The sequence below is a fragment of the Cyprinus carpio genome, chromosome B25 (assembly GCF_018340385.1).
Source record: "Cyprinus carpio isolate SPL01 chromosome B25, ASM1834038v1, whole genome shotgun sequence".
Taxonomy (NCBI): domain Eukaryota; kingdom Metazoa; phylum Chordata; class Actinopteri; order Cypriniformes; family Cyprinidae; genus Cyprinus; species Cyprinus carpio.
Genome location: NC_056621.1, coordinates 7,007,248 through 7,024,787, shown reverse-complemented (window position 1 = coordinate 7,024,787; position 17,540 = coordinate 7,007,248). Strand labels below are relative to the sequence as shown.

The 17,540-nt window shown below is 38.4% G+C and overlaps 1 long non-coding RNA gene and 1 pseudogene across 1 annotated transcript; both read right to left on the bottom strand.

Moving 5' to 3' along the window:
* Positions 1 to 1,992: 1,992 nt before the first annotated feature.
* On the bottom strand, positions 1,993 to 3,561 carry LOC122142337. The gene is made up of 2 exons (XR_006158543.1): positions 3,500 to 3,561; positions 1,993 to 2,074 (listed from the first exon to the last, which is right to left on the bottom strand). It is a non-coding gene; the product is annotated as an uncharacterized LOC122142337 (long non-coding RNA).
* Positions 3,562 to 4,547: 986 nt separating this feature from the next.
* Positions 4,548 to 9,701, bottom strand: LOC122142384 (annotated as a pseudogene).
* Between the last annotated feature and the right edge of the window lie 7,839 nt (positions 9,702 to 17,540).

Here is a 17,540-nt window from a genome sequence, read left to right as displayed (position 1 = left end):
TTGTTGGTTTTGATTGCTTCTGTTGTCCTCAAGTAGCTTTGGATAAAAGTGTCTGCTAAATGACAAAATGTAAATATAATGTAAATGTAAATAACAAAACTAAATTGATATTTAAAAACAAGCCCCAAATCAAATAAATAAGTAACAAATAAAATAAATCTCCATTTACTTATATTTTATATTATTATTATTAATGGTTATATTTTTATAGTGAGAGGCAGGAAACCACTGCATTTTTAATCATGATCCAAACAAAGATGCTGCATACATGCAACATGAGTAGTTTATTTTTATTTTATTAAAATATCTGCATGAAACAGCAGAAGCAAAAACAGAATGGTTTGACTTCAGTTTTTGTGAAACTATACATAAAAATATCTGCATGAAACAACCAAAAAGATAAACAAAACCAATATCCACCATCAGCCAGCAGCTTAAACTTAAACCTTTTCCTCGGTCTCCGCTGTAAATGAAGCAGCACTGCACTTATGCACTTTAATATGCATTATACAGAAGCAAGATTAAAAGAAAAAATACCATCTAAACTTTTCTAAAGACAGTAAGTTCCCCTCAAACATGCATTCATAAAAACTCCTACACCTAAATTAATCGCGATTTGTTTAGCATCTCAGCTGATTTGAATCGTCACATATTTGAATCGATTTTCAACCGGCTCGCGGTTAATCATTACATCCCTAATAAAGAGTTGTGTTGTTGTTCTGTGCAGGATTGTCTCTTGTGATGGTGTCTATGAAAACCGCCGTAATATGTGGCTTTCTAAATAGTTTATATGTTCAGACTGAAGTTTCAAATGCAAACTAAGCATTTATCAAACATTTTCCTCATCAGACTCAATGGTGTTGCCATTCATTCAAAAATTCTGAGTTTGGTCCCAATAATGTGCTAACAAGCCTTAGTTTTTTACCTTCAAATCCAACACCGCATTCCAACCAGGCACGTTCCCACCAGGCGACACAATCACAATTTTCAGCGATAACGTCTTTTTATGCTGAATCACAGCCAATCAGAACACTAACAATTAAAAAGTAATTAAAAAGTAATTTTTCACTATTATTTACAACAGGATCCTCATTTTCATGGGTTTAAATAACTTTGTGCATCAAAACCACTTTTTTCCTATTTACAAAAAGAACTTGATTTTCAAAAGTCAACAAAATACATGTAACATTTTGTCTGTCAAAAAATAAACACACAAAACACTCTATAATATAAAAAAAAATTCACAGCCTACACATATTCACAGACAAAAACAAAACAATATACACATATAAAAAAACAAAAAAAAAAAAATAATAATTTAAGCCATGTACAATTTTGAATCAGAGAGATTTCATTGTGGGCGGAGCCTGATTAGTCGCATCTGATTGGTACGTGGTGCATCTCTAAAGTTAACAGCCAGTCATGTGAGCTACAAAATATATCAAATTGATATTTTTTCTACAGAAAGGAATGTAAAAGTGAATGGTGCAAACAGTGCAAAAGGCATTTTCTACATGGTAACTACAATAGTACAAAATACGGGAAAACAATTGCTCAGTTTTTTTCTCCCTTCTCAAACATGATCACAAAGATTGTGGATTTTTTTGTCCCAACTGAAATGTGATTAGTGACTGGAATAACATTTTTACAACATTTAAACAACCTAAAACAAACACTTCAACAAGATAAAAGAAAGGTCATGTTTTCACAACACTAACACAGACAAGCACCATGTACAACACTGACACTCACGAACGGAAAAAACAACAGGCACTTCGCACAGCACGACAGCACAATAAACCACGAACAAAACAACGCTACATACGGCTGAACAACTACAGCTTCTTTTGGTTTCGGTGCTACATCTACGCTGAATTAATTCTCTGTCACAACTCGGAAGAGAAGTGCTAATCTACAACAAACGCACAACGCACACTCACACACACGCGCTAAATACGGTACTATCAGGTGGGGGATGTGGCTTTATGGTTGACACACATAGTGGTTGGTACACCATGGTTCATTACACACACTGACTCGGTTGGTTGTCTGCTTCTGTTGGTGCGCTGGGTCTCTAAAAAAAACACGAAGAGAAAACAACAACAACAAACAACAAAGAAAATCATATTAATACACCAAACGAACAGCACAGAAACATGGGGGAGGGGGTGGGCAGATGAAGAAGGTTGGTGGGATTGTTGTCCCTCGAACCGTGCAAGCAATCAGGGTGATGTGTGTAAAGCAGGTGAATATGACCTTCTTTACAGGCTCATGGTAAACTCAGGGTTTACCATGCACTCTCCCATGCTGCATTCATAAATATCACAGGTTATTGTTAATACGATTCACTCATCAGGTCATGCTGTGATTGGTTTTGTATGCAGTGGGACGGTGTGACATGCTTGGTTAATGACTTGTGGCATGCTACCGGTGTGCGAAACAGGGCATGATCCAAGGGCAACGACTCACCGGCAGCACTAGTCCTGCCTCGCTCTCTCCTGTTTCAATCCCCCTGCTTTAACGGGAGGTCACACGCTCTCTCTTTGACCTTTCTGACCTTATAAGATCCAAGTGTGATTGTGCATCCTTTTACCAGGATTGAATTATGAGCTAGTAACACTGGTGCATAATTGCAACTTTAAATACAGACGGTATTCTGTCCAAAAATAGCTGCCGGGAAAAACAGCTCAGTGATAAAGATAGGGTGAAAGATCAAAGAGACATCACAAGACAGGCACAGCTTATTGCCAAGCACCCCGGGGAGTCATGTATGCATGTTCTGTCAAAGAAAACCAGAGTCTATATACAGATTGGATACAAAATTTATTTCATGCAAGGTTCATATTTACAGTTTTGTCATTCGCATATGTAATAAAAGCACAAAAATTCACCCATCCACAAATAACCAAATAATCACACAAATACACTTATTTTTTTCTAAATACTAAAGACGTTTTTTTTCTGTCAACTGCACGATACATCTATATTGTATATTTTCTGTGTTTTGCTACAGTGTTACACGTTTAAAAATGTGATATACACATGTATGTATTCCAAATAAAATCACATTTGAAACAGAATTTATGAAAAATATGGGTTTTTGTGAAAATAAAACCTTATTTATATAATAGCTGGTATTGTAATTGAAATTCTGCTATTTAAATTTGCCTGCTCTGTTTGAGAAAAAGTTAAAGTGCTTTTTTTTTCACTATTTGCATCTTAATTTGTTCATCAAAAAGTCGAATGGCCGAAACTTGTGAAACAGCAGGCCAAACCAGCTATCCACCGACTCAGTTGCTGCTACTAATAGATACAGGGTGTTTAAAAAACACCAGAGATCATATTTTGAAAGAAAAAAAAAAAACTTCAAAAAAAAAAAAAAAAACAATACATACAATATTGTATGTCATCGTAAATGATATCATACTCTGCATCAGATATATTTAAAGAAGCTTTGGATGAAAAAACTATTTTTCTTACACTGTTTCAATAAACTTACATTGTTTTCTCAGATAGTTTCCCATGCAAGGCATGCAAATGCAAATGAAGTGTTTGTTTAGTGTCACTTCAAACTAACTTTAGTGATGTGTGCATCACTAGAATCATGATTGTTTAGTGTCACTTCAAACTAACTTTATCTTATATCATATATGAAATAGCCATTGTCTCATCTTTTTTCCCTTTCAATGGTGTCCAATAGCACCTAATGAAAACCACAGCTTAAAACACTCAGGGTTTCGGGGGGAAAAAAGGAGTTATGAAGGAGAGAGAAGGGGAAGAATGAAAAGTTCAAAAAATCGAAAGTGAGGAAAGAAATGAGACAGCATAGAGAAAGTGGTGGGTAGGGTGAGGGTTAGGGCTCAGATGAGACCCACTGCATAGGAATTATGTGAGATTGTGGAGGAAAAGAAAGAAGAGAAAATGGAAGGAAGAGAGGAATAGACGAGAAGGAAGATGGGGAAAGGAGAAAAAAGAAAGAAGAAAAGACACAGGATGGGGAAGGGAGGAGATTTTAATTTTTTTTTTTTTTTTGGGGAAGGGAGGAGAAAGAGGGGGGGAAAAGGGGAGGAAGAAGAAAAAATGCAAAGAGAGTGGTAGCAAGGAAAAATATGAGATAAAAGAAGGGGAGGGAAGAAAAATAAGGGACAAATGAAAAGAGGAAAATGAAGGTAAAGAGAAGGAAGAGGAAGGAGAAAGGCAGAGGATGAGGAAGGAAAATAGAATAAGGAGCAGAAAAGGAAGTGGGAGATGAAACAAAAGGAATATGAAGGAGAGAAGAAAGAGATGAGGAAGGACAAGGGAAGTAGCAGAGAAAGATGAAGTAGAATATAGGAAAAGAGGCAAAAGAAAAGAACAAGGAAGAGGAATAGGAGGGATAAATTGAAGATGAAATTGGGGAGATGTAGGAGAAGGGCAGAGGAAGTGGAAGCGAGACGGAAGAGGGAAGAGAAGAAGTGAAGAGACGTGATAGTGAAGCACCAGTGTCAAAAAAGAGACAATGGAATACAAAGCAGATAAAATGAAGAGTAAAAGGGAGGAAGGGAAGGTAAAGTGAGAACAGGATAGAGTATTAGAAATGAAAAAAGAACGAGAAGGGGAAGAAGAGAGAAAGCAAGATCAAGAAGAAGTGAAGAAGAAGAGTTCAAATTAAATAGAGTTTAATGAGAGATGGATGGTACACAGTGTGAGCAGGCGTCTCAGCACAGCACTGCGGAGCGAGGGCCTCTGATTGGTTAGTTTGTTGTCCATGCTACAGGATGGATGGGATGGGAGAGTGGACCTGCTGCATGAGACAGGGTGGACTGCAGGGCAGGGCCGACACTGAGGCCACGCCTCCAGACATGCTGCTATGGCTCCATGGCTTTTCATAACCTTCATTTGAAGAGAAAAAGGGCTTTCAGTAAAACCTCAGAGCAGCCTTCAACTCTAGATAAAGACTCTCTGCCAAGGTTTGCTTGTGAATAAATATGCTTCTTAAATCATATACATATACATAAAGTCCAAGGTTAAAGCAACTGGTGTGTACGCACAGATTAGATTTGGTTAGTGTTGCCTTGTCATGTACTTGTTATGTGCATGGTTAGCCAGTTGACAGTGACTGATTGGCAAGTGCACATGTCAACTTCAATCCACTGTTCTACTTCACACTGTCTACTGCATGCATGGTGTGGTTTCACAGTGCTGTACAGCACAACACAGGTTCAGAGAGACATCAAAGAACTCAGCCAGACACATCAACACAACAAGAAACAACCATACATGTACACCAGTTTATTGGTACTGTTGCTGCTTAGCTACCAGATGATGCTACTTCTGTTAAATATTGGGCTAACTACAACACTAAAAAGAAACAAAATTATCACACTTATATAAAACTCATACCAAAACATTCTTCTTGTCCTCAAGGTGTTACCTTTATTGCAGGAGTTAAGGAAAGACTTTGATTCCCTGGCATAGTCTTATCTTGAGTACCCTGTTGAAATGACCAGCATAGTCCTTCCAGCATGTGTTATGCATACTGGTAGCAGTGTCCCAAGCAAACTACTTAACTAGCCCTTCCAGCAAGTCTTCTTTTGCCATCCAGCATCACCATGCTGGCCACATCAGTTGGACCAGCACCTAACAAACCTGGATAAGCATGGGAATTCATTCTAGGAATCTGGTCTTTTCAGTTGGGAATCGTGGCTAATGGCACCTGTTTGCTGTTAATGTTCAACTGAGAGCTTCTGTCTGGCTGAGTCCTTGCCATGTGACCACATGCCCCATATCCCATGCTGCATCTCTTGTGAGATTCACCATCACCAGGACCACCCGCTATTGTGAATTTGCATGCAAACAAGCACACTGCTAGACATTATACTGAAGCTTATTTATTTCATTTACCATATAAAACCATTGTTTTTCATAAACATTGTTAATTTTTCACTTAAAAGTGGACCCTTACATAATGTTCCACTGAATCTGCCTGAAATACGTACTGTAAAATGTACTGCATTCGCATGAATACATTAGGAAAAACTGGCACGGACTGTTCTTCTCAAAGATCTTGTTCAGACTGAGCTATAAATGAAAAGAAGCCCGTTGACGGCTCACTTGAATATGTCATTTCTATCGCAGCTTTTCCTGTCAACCTTAGAGTAACGGCAGACCTGAGGAGCTATCAGACTGCAAGAAAGAAGGCTGAGTGACAGTCAGTCGTTTTGCACTGAAAGAGCATCTTTGATTGATAGCTGCTCCACTTTCAGACACAGCACTGGCAGTGCTCTGAAGGCTATCAGTGATTGGCTGGTTACGTACCCTTCCTGACTCTCCCCCCTGTGTGACTGGCTCGTTCTCCTCCGGAGGTGAGCAGGAAGCAGGGTCTCTCACGGTCCACGGGACTGAAGACTTCCTCCGGCGACACCGCCTGGTCGATGTGAGGACAGTCCTCTTGGCCAGGGCAGCTTTGGACGCCTCCCCATTCACTTTAAAGTCTCCAGTCACAGGCAAAGAGAGATGACTCATTACAGATTGATTCAAGGTGACATGCAGGGTTTATTTCAGGCTATCAACACTGCAACACATCCTGAAAGCGAAACCACTCTCAAAGTTCAAACCTGCTGATATATAAATTCCATTTCTGCAAGAAACAGAGATGCTTTTCCCACTGTGCGTGATGGCACACCTATCCAAATTCACCTGTCTCTAATAGTTTCAAACACTAGAAAGCCATATTGTCCTGTTATATCATGACCTAGGTCAGGGTTACTTAACCCTGCTCCAGGAGACCCACTGTCCTGTCGAGTTTAGCTCCAACCTTAAGCAACACAACACTTGAACCAGATAATCTCTTGCAGGATTACTTAACCATTAAAGGCAGGTTAATTGAAGCAGGGTTGGACTTTGTAAAAAACTCTGTAAAACATTGGGGTCTCCGGGAGCAGGATAAAAATACCCCTGACCTACATGTAGAATTTCTTGTTCAGTTTTCACAAGCCCTTTTCCCCCCTAAGTCATAAAACATACCATGCCCTTTTCATTCAATAGATTCTCAGCCATTTTCTCTGACATAGCATAATCTCTAGTGTGTGTATTACCCTTAATTGCTAGGTTGGTCTATCTGTAATTTAGATGCCTGTGAAAGCTTAGAGTAGTAGTAATCTCAATGAGAGCAAATCACTGAGAACTGAAAAGATTTCTGCATTTCTAAACTATTAGTCACTTTTAAATTTTCCAAACAAGCACCACCAATTACTCTTCTTCTTGTCTGAAAAAATCAAACCTACCGAGATGAATCATTATTTCCCAGATCCATCTAACTCAAGTTTCTGTTCATTCTAGATAAACATCCAGAGCTTCAGCAGATCAACATACTAAACCAGTGTTGTCAAACTCAATTTCCTGGAGGACCAGATGTCCTACAGAGTTCTGTTCCAACCCTGCTCCAACCACACATACCATGTAGTCAAATAAGCCGTGGAAGGACTTGATTAGTTGAGATCGGTGTGTTAATTAGGGTAAGTGAATCTAAAACGGATGGAGGGCTCCGGGCCCGCCCGGAATTGCGGATTGAAACGCCCTGTGCTAACACTAAAGATTAATGAGCTAACATTAAAAGAGCAAAAGGCAAGACAAATCTCATTCAACCAGTCTTCTTCAGAACTTCTAACAGTCACTAAGCTGGTAAAAAAAAAACTTGGTATAACCAAATTTATAGAACCATCTGAGGAAACAATTTTATGATATGACTCCTTAAAGGTTACCATTTCAACTGCTAATTGCACGTTGACAGGAAATTTTACAGATGCTAAAATATGAGTGCTCCTCCCTTGGTATCTGATATGCGGAAACATCTTCCTGTTGCAAGGGGGCATGTGGCACTGTGTGGTGCTGGGTCGCGGGGAGTTAAATCCGCTGACTTGCATAGTTGCGGGGGAGAACCCCAGTTGAGGGCTCGTGGATATGCTTATTTTTTTTCGTATGGTAGTTTTTGTTTCGCCATGCTAGGGGAGTAGTACAGTGCCGAAGTTGTTTCACGATTACAGGGTACATGGCATGGCAATCGTCAGCACACCTGCCAGGGGCACACAGTGCACCCACCAGCATTAAAGGGGTCGTCTGAGGGTAACGATATCGCCATAGCCGAGGGTTGTCATCGTTACACCGGCCCACCAGAAGCCAATGGGGATGTTCTTGAAGTGTGTGTTATTACTGGCGTCAGGATCATTGAGGTTTCTTCCAAAACGTTCGGCATAGTAGATCATCAGTGGCAAAGCTTAAGACTCCGGAGCAAGGAAAATAAAGAGGAGGATAAATTCATTGTGTACTGGCACGAAAGCGTGTGTCCTCCGATTACACCGCAAAACCCACAATTGTTCGCGTCAGCTTGAAAATCCGGAGAATTCGAACGAATCGCTACACACACGGAGGAAAACCTAACACATCGTTTGGCTGCCTTTGGAGGAGAGTCCGCTCATCCGTACCTCAGGTAGAAGACGGGAGAGGAGGATGGACCACAAAGTCGGATGACTGTTGCCGGGCATTTCTGACCAATTATTTTAATTTGTTTGGACAGGTAGTCACTCGTATTAGGAAATTCAAAAGTGAACCACACAACGCAGGGTCGACACCCTCACCATAGGTTAAACTGCCCACCATAGTCTCCGTCTCGTGAAAGACACGCTCGTGTGTTTCAAATTGCCACCATGTAGTCTCTGTGCGGTTGATTGATGGGATTGAAGGCCTCATGAGTCTCCAAACAGAAAGGTAGTAATGGACCCAAAATGAAGAACAAAGTGTGCAAATGCTACCCACTGTGGGAACAAAAAGACGAGAGAGAAAATGTTATGTAAGACCTTAATGAAACAGTCATCAAAAAAATGACAATAGGTCTTCCCAACTCAAGTATAACATTCTTTCTTCTGTGGAACACAATAGGGAAAATTTTGGAGGATAGCACTGGTCTACACTGATAGCGTTCGTATGACTTCAGAAGACTTGATACTTAGGTACTTTTATGGTACTTTTTCAATACTTCTAACAACATGACAGAATGACAGAATTCCTTTAATGCTTGTTCTTTGAATTCCTTACAAAACAGCTGTAAAACACAGTTCAGCTATAAATAGGTTTTCCCAATAGTAGAGTAGACAAAATAAATCTCAATTACAACATCATGAAAACACGAATTGCTCAAAACACCCCTTTCAGCAGGAATTCAGAGGAAATACCACTTGGATAATGTGTTTCATGTTCTTCAGTGCCTCAACGTGCTTCTGAAAAGATGCCACACGTCAACAAATTTGGGGCTTAACAGCTGAAACTCCAAGGTGCTCTGTGCGCTCTCAGGAGCGCAATTAGAATGACCAGAAAGTCACCAATATGACTGACCCTCCCCCAATTTGGAATAAATTTAACCATAGTTTCCCCTCACCAGGGACTCCTGGTCCGCCTCTTGGCAAGGTTTACCACATGCAGATTTTGGTGACGATGGTCCCTCTAGTGCTTTGAAAGGTGGATGGGAGGAGGCTTTGACCACCACTTACACGGCAGCTTAATGTAAGACAGAAACTACAAGCATGGACAGATGGAAACTGGATTTCAGTAGGGGAGCCCCACCACAAGGATGACGGAATACTGGCTCGGGGTGAATTACATAAGTGAAGTTGGCCCATGTTTTTCCCTACCCTTGGGGATCTTCTGGCAACTGAGAAAAGCTCCATCCCATTATCTATGAATTGATTATTCTGCCTCAAATTAAATATTAAATTAGGGCTGTGAATCTCAAATGAACAAATCATCCATCAGCACATAATAGAAATTCAGTGCCTTCTTGGATTTTCATAATATTGTTCAAGAAAAAAAAAAACAAAAATTGTTTGTTTTATGTCGTGCCTTGCCTGTTTTAGAAGTCCAGTACTACAATACTAGGGTTTTCTCTGGGGTGGCTGCTTACCAAGTCTCAGTTGGTCCCTTTAATGTAAATATATGGGTAATAGATTTTCTCAACCCATTTTTATCTTTCCACCAGGCAAAATACCTTTGAGGTCATATCACTTTTGAAGAGATAATACACCCCCCTTCTTAACCAGTCCGCTTGGTTTTGATGTATCATTCTCAAGTCAAGCCAAAGTGTTATGCTTGGAACGTGTTCAAATCACGAAACTCTAAATCGAAACCAATAGCCTTGGCCACCAGCACTACCAAATGCATGACGCTAATTGCTAAACAAAAATACAATTCTTGACCTATTTGCAATTATAAAAAGTAGTGACTTTGGTCAAACGATAGTAATCGCGATTAATCGCATCCTAATAAAGTTTTTGTTTACATAATATGTGTATACTGTGTAGATTTATTCGTGCTTATATATAAATACAAATACAAGCATGTATATAGTTTAAGAAAAAATAGTTTTAGTTTATATATGAAATATATTTATACATATATAAAATATAAGAATATGAATATATAATGTATTAAACAAATATTTTCAAAAATATATGACTGTATGTTTGTGTATTTATATATACATATTAACTATACAAAGTTACACATACATTATAAGTTATGTTGGATGGCGATTAATCGCAATTAATCGTTTGAACAGCAACTATAAAAAGCAACCATGGCCAAGAATGACCCATTTTTGTAAAGCAATTCACATCAAACGATTCATGACTTCACTCAGCCAACTTATGACCAATTTCACTGTCTCATTACTGAGCATAAAACAAATTACAACTGATTTTCATTCATATATTATATGCATTTACATTAGAAGCTAGTATCAAATATCAAGTTTTTTTGCTCATGTACCATTTTGTTCTTAAGTTTCAAAGCATTACACCCCTTCTCGCCTGATCTGCCTCTGGTTCTGATGGCTAGCAACACCTCTCAGTTCTTGGTTCACATAAAATTCCTTCCACAGGCAGTTTATATTGCTGGGCAGCCAGTGCTAGTCTAACAGACACGTATCACTAGACTGTGCCTCGTTTCTGTGTTGTAAGGAAGGAGAAACGTTTTGTCTGAAGAAGTCCGAGCACATACACACAAACGCAAAATAACATTTTCACAATTATAAGAGCGCTTTTGACCTGTGGAAAAATTGCTCTGAGTTATGGAAATGAAGGAACTCTATTTGGCAGCAAAAAGCATCTTTCTTCATTGATGAACGTTCAAAAGAATCCATGTATTTTGGTGGAAATAAATGTGCAAGAGAGATTTAAATTGCAAATATTTGAATTTCCTATCGTAGATGGTGTTAACAGTACTTGATTTGTTTTTGGAAGGCTCTTAAAAGTGTAAAATAGACACTTTTTTCAGTTTCACATCACAGCTCCACAGTAATTAAGCTCTGATTCATTCAAAGAAGGATTTGGGATACAACTTGTTCTACAGATTATCAACATTTTGTGTTTTACAAACAAGTAAATAACATGGCATTGCTGCACTTCTCAATGAAGATTAAATGTTAGCATTTGTTCTACAGATTATCAACATTTTGTGTTTTACAAACCTGTCTCTGCAAACAATGCCTTTATTTTTATATAGATGCGTGCCATTGTACCTGGAACTTACAGTTTTTACAAGTTCTCTCCAGTTTTGTATCAAATATGCAGTGAACATACTGGGGTGGTAAAAAAGCAATTAATAATTCATCAAGGTAAGAAACGACAACATCACGCCTGCATTTTCCTCCTTCACAGATGCCTATAAATGTTGTGTAATTCATGCAAAATAACAAATGCTACAGATATCACCTCAAATATTTGATGTGCTGGCTCTTTTATATTGCTGAATCACTTTGTTTCCTCAAACTGAGGGCAAAAAGTACATTCTCACGACCTTAAATCCCAGAGGGCAACAATAGCTTTGATCCACGAGAACGCTTTTATCCTCACTCTTCATTGATCAAGATAAACACAAGAACAGCTTGATCCCTTGATCTCAGGGGGGGACACAACATCCGTTTCTCCCCCTCTGCCTCTCCCATCATTATACTGATGACTAGTGACAGTCCATTTGAAGTTTTATCCTCCACACACACATCTACTTTTTCCCTGAATGGTCGTCAATGGAGAAAATGCTTTTTGGGTCCAGATGGTGTTTTTACGGCATCTACCAGCGGGGGGCCCTAATGCAACCATGCTTAGCCAAACCATGATCTCTTCGGTTTTCAATGAATATTAAAAGGTTTTGAAACTTTCTGGCACCAATCTTCGGTGAATAAAAGTGCTTTTTCACCCATAGGGATGTTGACTGCAGACATATTGACTTTAATAAAAAGGTCATTTGCACCATTTAATCGGGGTTTAAGGCATTTTCATTTTTCAGCCTTAAAAAAACATGCAAGAGCCAGTGTGGGAATGTTAAAACCCTCACTTAAAGTGCTGGTACTTTTTTAGTCAGTAAGGCCCGGCACTGATTCTGTGAAGTGTGGTTTGTGTATGGGATGTGTTGCTGCGATGCTGATGCAGCTGAGATGAGATGTTCTCATTAAATACACTTACACCAACCGGGCCCAGAATAATGAAGGGCGGCATTGATATACTGTGAGGGGCGAGTCTGGACAAGTTTATATGTATGCAGACAGAGTCTGAACCATAGGCCTTGTGTGTTCACTTCCTTTTCGATTATGGAAATTTCATTTATATTCTTTTTCCCTCAGTAGAATTTCGGGGTCTGAACGGGGGTTTTAGACTCCAGACCCATTTACACAAAAATGGGAATCGCGTTGCAATCAGATGATATGACAAAATGTAGCTCATGGCCCCATAAAAATAATTTTTGGGCCCCAAAACCCAAAAAAGAAATATGTCAGACCACATTTCACAAGAAAAAGAAAAAGCAAAGAAAATAATTAAATTAAATTAAATTAAATTAAATTAAATTAAATTTAAAATTTAAAATTTAAAATTTAAAATTTAAAATTTAAAATTTAAAATTAAATTAAAATTTTATCTAAATTAAAAGAAATTTTAAAAAAGAAAATTAATATTTTTTTTGGGCTAATACATTTTAAATGCAAGAAATACTGAAAAGAAATTATTTCCTTTTTTTTTAATCAAAAGTATCTTTACAAATAACACAATATAAATGTTTATTTAATCCATTTATTTAATATAATAAAATTTTATGTAATTATTTACAATTTTAAGTGCAATACATTGATATGAAGGGGTGTTAACTGACTTGAAAATAAAAAAAATTTATATAAAAATATAATAAAATGTGTAATGTAAAACAACAAAAATAAAAAAAAAAGGGGGTTAATTGTGGTAGCTTATAGTGTTAAAAGATATGTTTCCCTTTTTTCATTTTTGATTTTGGGGAAAAAAATGACCTGATATGTTTTTGCCCTTTTTGTAACATTCCCCCCTCACAGGCTTTACTGTGGGGAGAACAAGGAAAATTATCAACCACAGAGGGCATCTGTTGTTTGTAATACAAAATACAAACTAGATAACATCAGAAAACAAAAGAACACCTCACTCAAAAATGATCCATTTCCGTTATATTTCAAAAAATAATAAGACAAATTTTCATTTGACCCTTTTTTGGGGGGAACTGTGGGCCACCATTTTAAAAAAAATGGCAAGTTTCCAAAGTTAGTTTTATAACAAATTTCTACAACCTGAGAAAAACATGCATTTATTTTTTTTTTTTTTTTAAATAGAAACCCTTTCATTTTTGCCAGTTTCTAAGAAGCCAAAACCCTTTTTGTTTATCTCAAAAAAAGGGCCCCCGGGTTTCTTGGCTTTTAGTTTAGATAAAAAAAGGGAAAGATGTCATCTGTGATCACACGGGAATTGAGTTGTAAATTAAATGATAAGATATTCTTCCGATGGAGGCGGCCAAAAATAACTCAAAACAATTGTTTGAGATCAAATAGAAACAGCCGCAAACAGTTTACAAGGATGCCGGCACCTATGCATGCACCCTAGCCATGACCCCAAACATCCCACCATTCATCTGAAATCGGTATTTTTCCACCCCCCACTCTTGAGAAGGAGGGCGCTTTTAGAAAACGTGGTAAAAAAACCACCCCCCCGTGACAGAAATGCATATTTGATGCAAAAACCCCAACTTTCCCAGAGCACGTTTTGCTCGACTGTGTATCAAAAACAAGTCATGCAGGGGGATCTAAATCACAAATCCTGGCTGGGGTGATGTCCATGCGGACTTTAAACCCCCATTACCTTGATTTGCTATCACGCCGGGTTCATTTTCCGAGGTGCTGCCGGGAACGGGCCCCTTTTCCTCAGATCCACAACGTTTTGGGACACCCTGGCCCTCCCATAGCCAAATAATAATCATTTCCTTCTAAAAAACCAGTCTCCCCTTTTCTTGTTTAGATCGCACCCGATTCAAAACCTACAAACGCCACATTCGGAAAAGTTTTAAATAATTTAATTTTTACATTTATTGAAAGACTCCTTATGCTACCAAGGTTTGCATTTAGGAAAAAACAATATTGCATTTGAAAAAATTTTTTGTTCTATTTGAATATATTTTAAATGTAATTTATAAATGTGATCTTTTTTTTTAAATGCCCATTTCTTATTTTATCATTGCTAAATTGTTTTTTGCTGGTAAGTATGATTTAAAAAAAGAAATTAACAATTGAAAAATACTAACAAATATGTTTACTTTATTCAGATGGATGCAGTAAATTCAGAAGTGACAGAAAAAAATTTATAATGTTTTTTAAAAAATTTTTAAAAAATTTAATGCAGTTAAAAAACCCTTTTCTATTCATCGAAGAATCCTCAACTGTTTTAACATTTTCCAAAAAAAATTTTTTTTTTTTTAAAAATCAAGAAAAAATTTTTTCAGCATTGAAAATAATAAAACTGAGTACCAATAATAATGAGCAGCCAAGATATTAGAATGATTTCAAACGGGAGAATGATGCTAAAAATTACATTTTCCATCACAAGAATAAATTACTTTTTTAAAATCTATTTAGATAGAAAACAGTTGAAAACAGAGTGAAATTGTAATAATATTTCAAAATATTACTATATGTTCGATAAAAACAAATGCAGCCTTGGTCAGCATTAGAGACATTTAAAAATCCTAATTATTCTAAAATTTTGGCCACCATTGTAAGTAACTTTTTTCCTACAATCTGTTCACTTAGATCTTGGAGGACATCCATCTCTTGCTCCATCAGTGCCAAAGCGGTGGGCTAGAGTCAGTAGAGCTGACCTGTTTTAACCTGGCAGCCAAAACTAGTAGAAGTGCTGGGATGGCGTTCATCTCCATTAGAGCTTATAGGGTTCCTGCTGAGAGCAATGACGGGATAGCGGTGAGGGCAAAGAGCTGACATTTGAAATGAGCTAATGAAATGCCCATAAAATCTTAAGGGGAGAGTGTTTTTTTACAGCACAAGTGCCCTTGAATGCTTTATGCGAGTGCATCTTTAGTGTTTGCGTGCCTTGGGTTTGTGTGTATCTGTGTGTCTCTAGGGGTGAGGTGCAAAACAGGCGAGCTGCAGTTAGTGGCAGCGTGCTCCTGAACAAAACATGATCTGTATGGACAAGCAAGGATGTGAGCAGTGTTTATTTCAACCTAGTCAGTCAGCAAATAACAGTTGCTTGATAACCTTCATCAGGTAGACGAGACAACAAAACTAAGGTGCACTGTGTTAAAGACTTGCAAACAAATTGAGTTATTTTATACTATATAAGTATGGCAGTGCATGACATCATTTATGGCCCATCTCATGGCATCTTTTATCTCACGAAAGAGAAGGTGGATATTATTTCAAGGTCACCCAGAGTTGTGGGATGTGCTCAGAGATGTGGTCATCTAGAGTCTCTGTATCTCTCCATAAGTCTGTAATTGGGTCATTCCACGGGGGAAAACTAATCTCAAGAACATATGAGTAAAAATGACTTGAGTTTTAATAGGCATTTTTCTGGTCAACCCCCAAAAAAAAAAAAAAAAAAAAAAAAAATCGATTTATTTTAATTTATTTAATTGGATCATTTATTTTCCTTTTCAGTTCTATAATGAGATTGTTTTGGCCTATTAATAAAAAATAAAAAAATAAAGTATATAGTATTTTGTATTTATTCTATAGACATTTTTCAAGTTTTATTGTAGCATTACATTTTTATTAATATATAGTTTGAATATTAGAGAGTATTATATATATATATATATATATATATATATATATATATATATATATACACACACACACACACACACACACACACACAAACACACACACTAAACGATGTATTATATGAATTATAATATTTTCAACAGGCATTGTTATAGTCAAACATAATAAAATTAAAAATGTAGCTTAAACATATCATTTTTTTTCAGAATGTTTAAAATCTTGCAGAAATGTACTTTGTACATTTATTTTTTTTTTATTTTGAAAATTACCTTTTCAAAGTAGAAAGGGCCCGTGGAGACCCAGTTGACAGGGGATTGTGCCCATACTTCTCAAATGATCAATCAAAATAAAAATCACCGATGGCCTATTAGGACATTTGACCCGGGTCTGACACGTAGTATGCCTCCCGTTTTGCTGGTCGTAAATGGTTTTAAAGGGGTTTGGTGCCCCATTCACCCCAAGTCCAGAAAACCCATAGTTTTTTCCCGAAAACACATCCCTAATAGTTTCTCAAGAACTTCCCCCGTGCGTTTTTTGGGAGGAATACGGGTCCTCGCCACGTCTCTTCCATCTGCTCCAGCGCCCAGACCGTTATCGCGAGTCGCCTTGCCCCAGTCTCCGGTCATCTCAACGCCCTCATCCCCCGGCCGCCTCAGCAACCCCCTCGGGCCGGTTTCATTTTCGGATCCAGAGCCCCCCGGTGAAGTTGTCCAAAGCCTCCTCCCCTTCGATGTGCCGGTAGGTCATCCAGCAACAGGGTTTCCCCCCACGTCTTTTCCGTCGATCCCAAAAACGCCAGCCCCTCCCATACAAAGGGTTTCACACACGTCCGCCGGCAATGCAGCTTGCGTGCGATAATATTTAAAGGGAATTGGGGGAAACCGGGGTGACGGTCGAAGAAAAACCGAGTTGATCATAATAAATTTATTTCAGGCGCGCGCTCCGCCAGCCAGGAGAGTGGGCCCCGGCAGGGCGCAGGGTGCTGCGGTAGGTCTGGTGCTTGATTCCTCCGACGTTGATCACAAATGCGATCCTTGTCGTCCCCTTGGCCCATCGCGTACCTCTCTAGTCATATCTCCAACCCGTGGACCGTCATCATAACGCTGGGACCCATGTTCATAAAATTCAAATGTGTTTACGATCGTGCCAGGTGCGCCTCAAAGTGTCCATGCCAACAAAAGAATTCCAAAACCCTTAAGTGACTTCTAAGATGCGAACGCGTTTTCCCTCCAATACCCAAATATCCCGCCCCCCCACTGGGGTGGGGGCGTCAGGAAGGTGTTTTTATAGTGTCATTGGCCGCAAGGTGGGGGAAAAACGGACAGCGCCAGTCATCCGTCGAGCCTTTCATAACCCAGCGTCCCTATTGTGTTACAGCCCCCTGAAAACAAAACCCGGGGGTTTACACGTCCGTTTTCTTTGA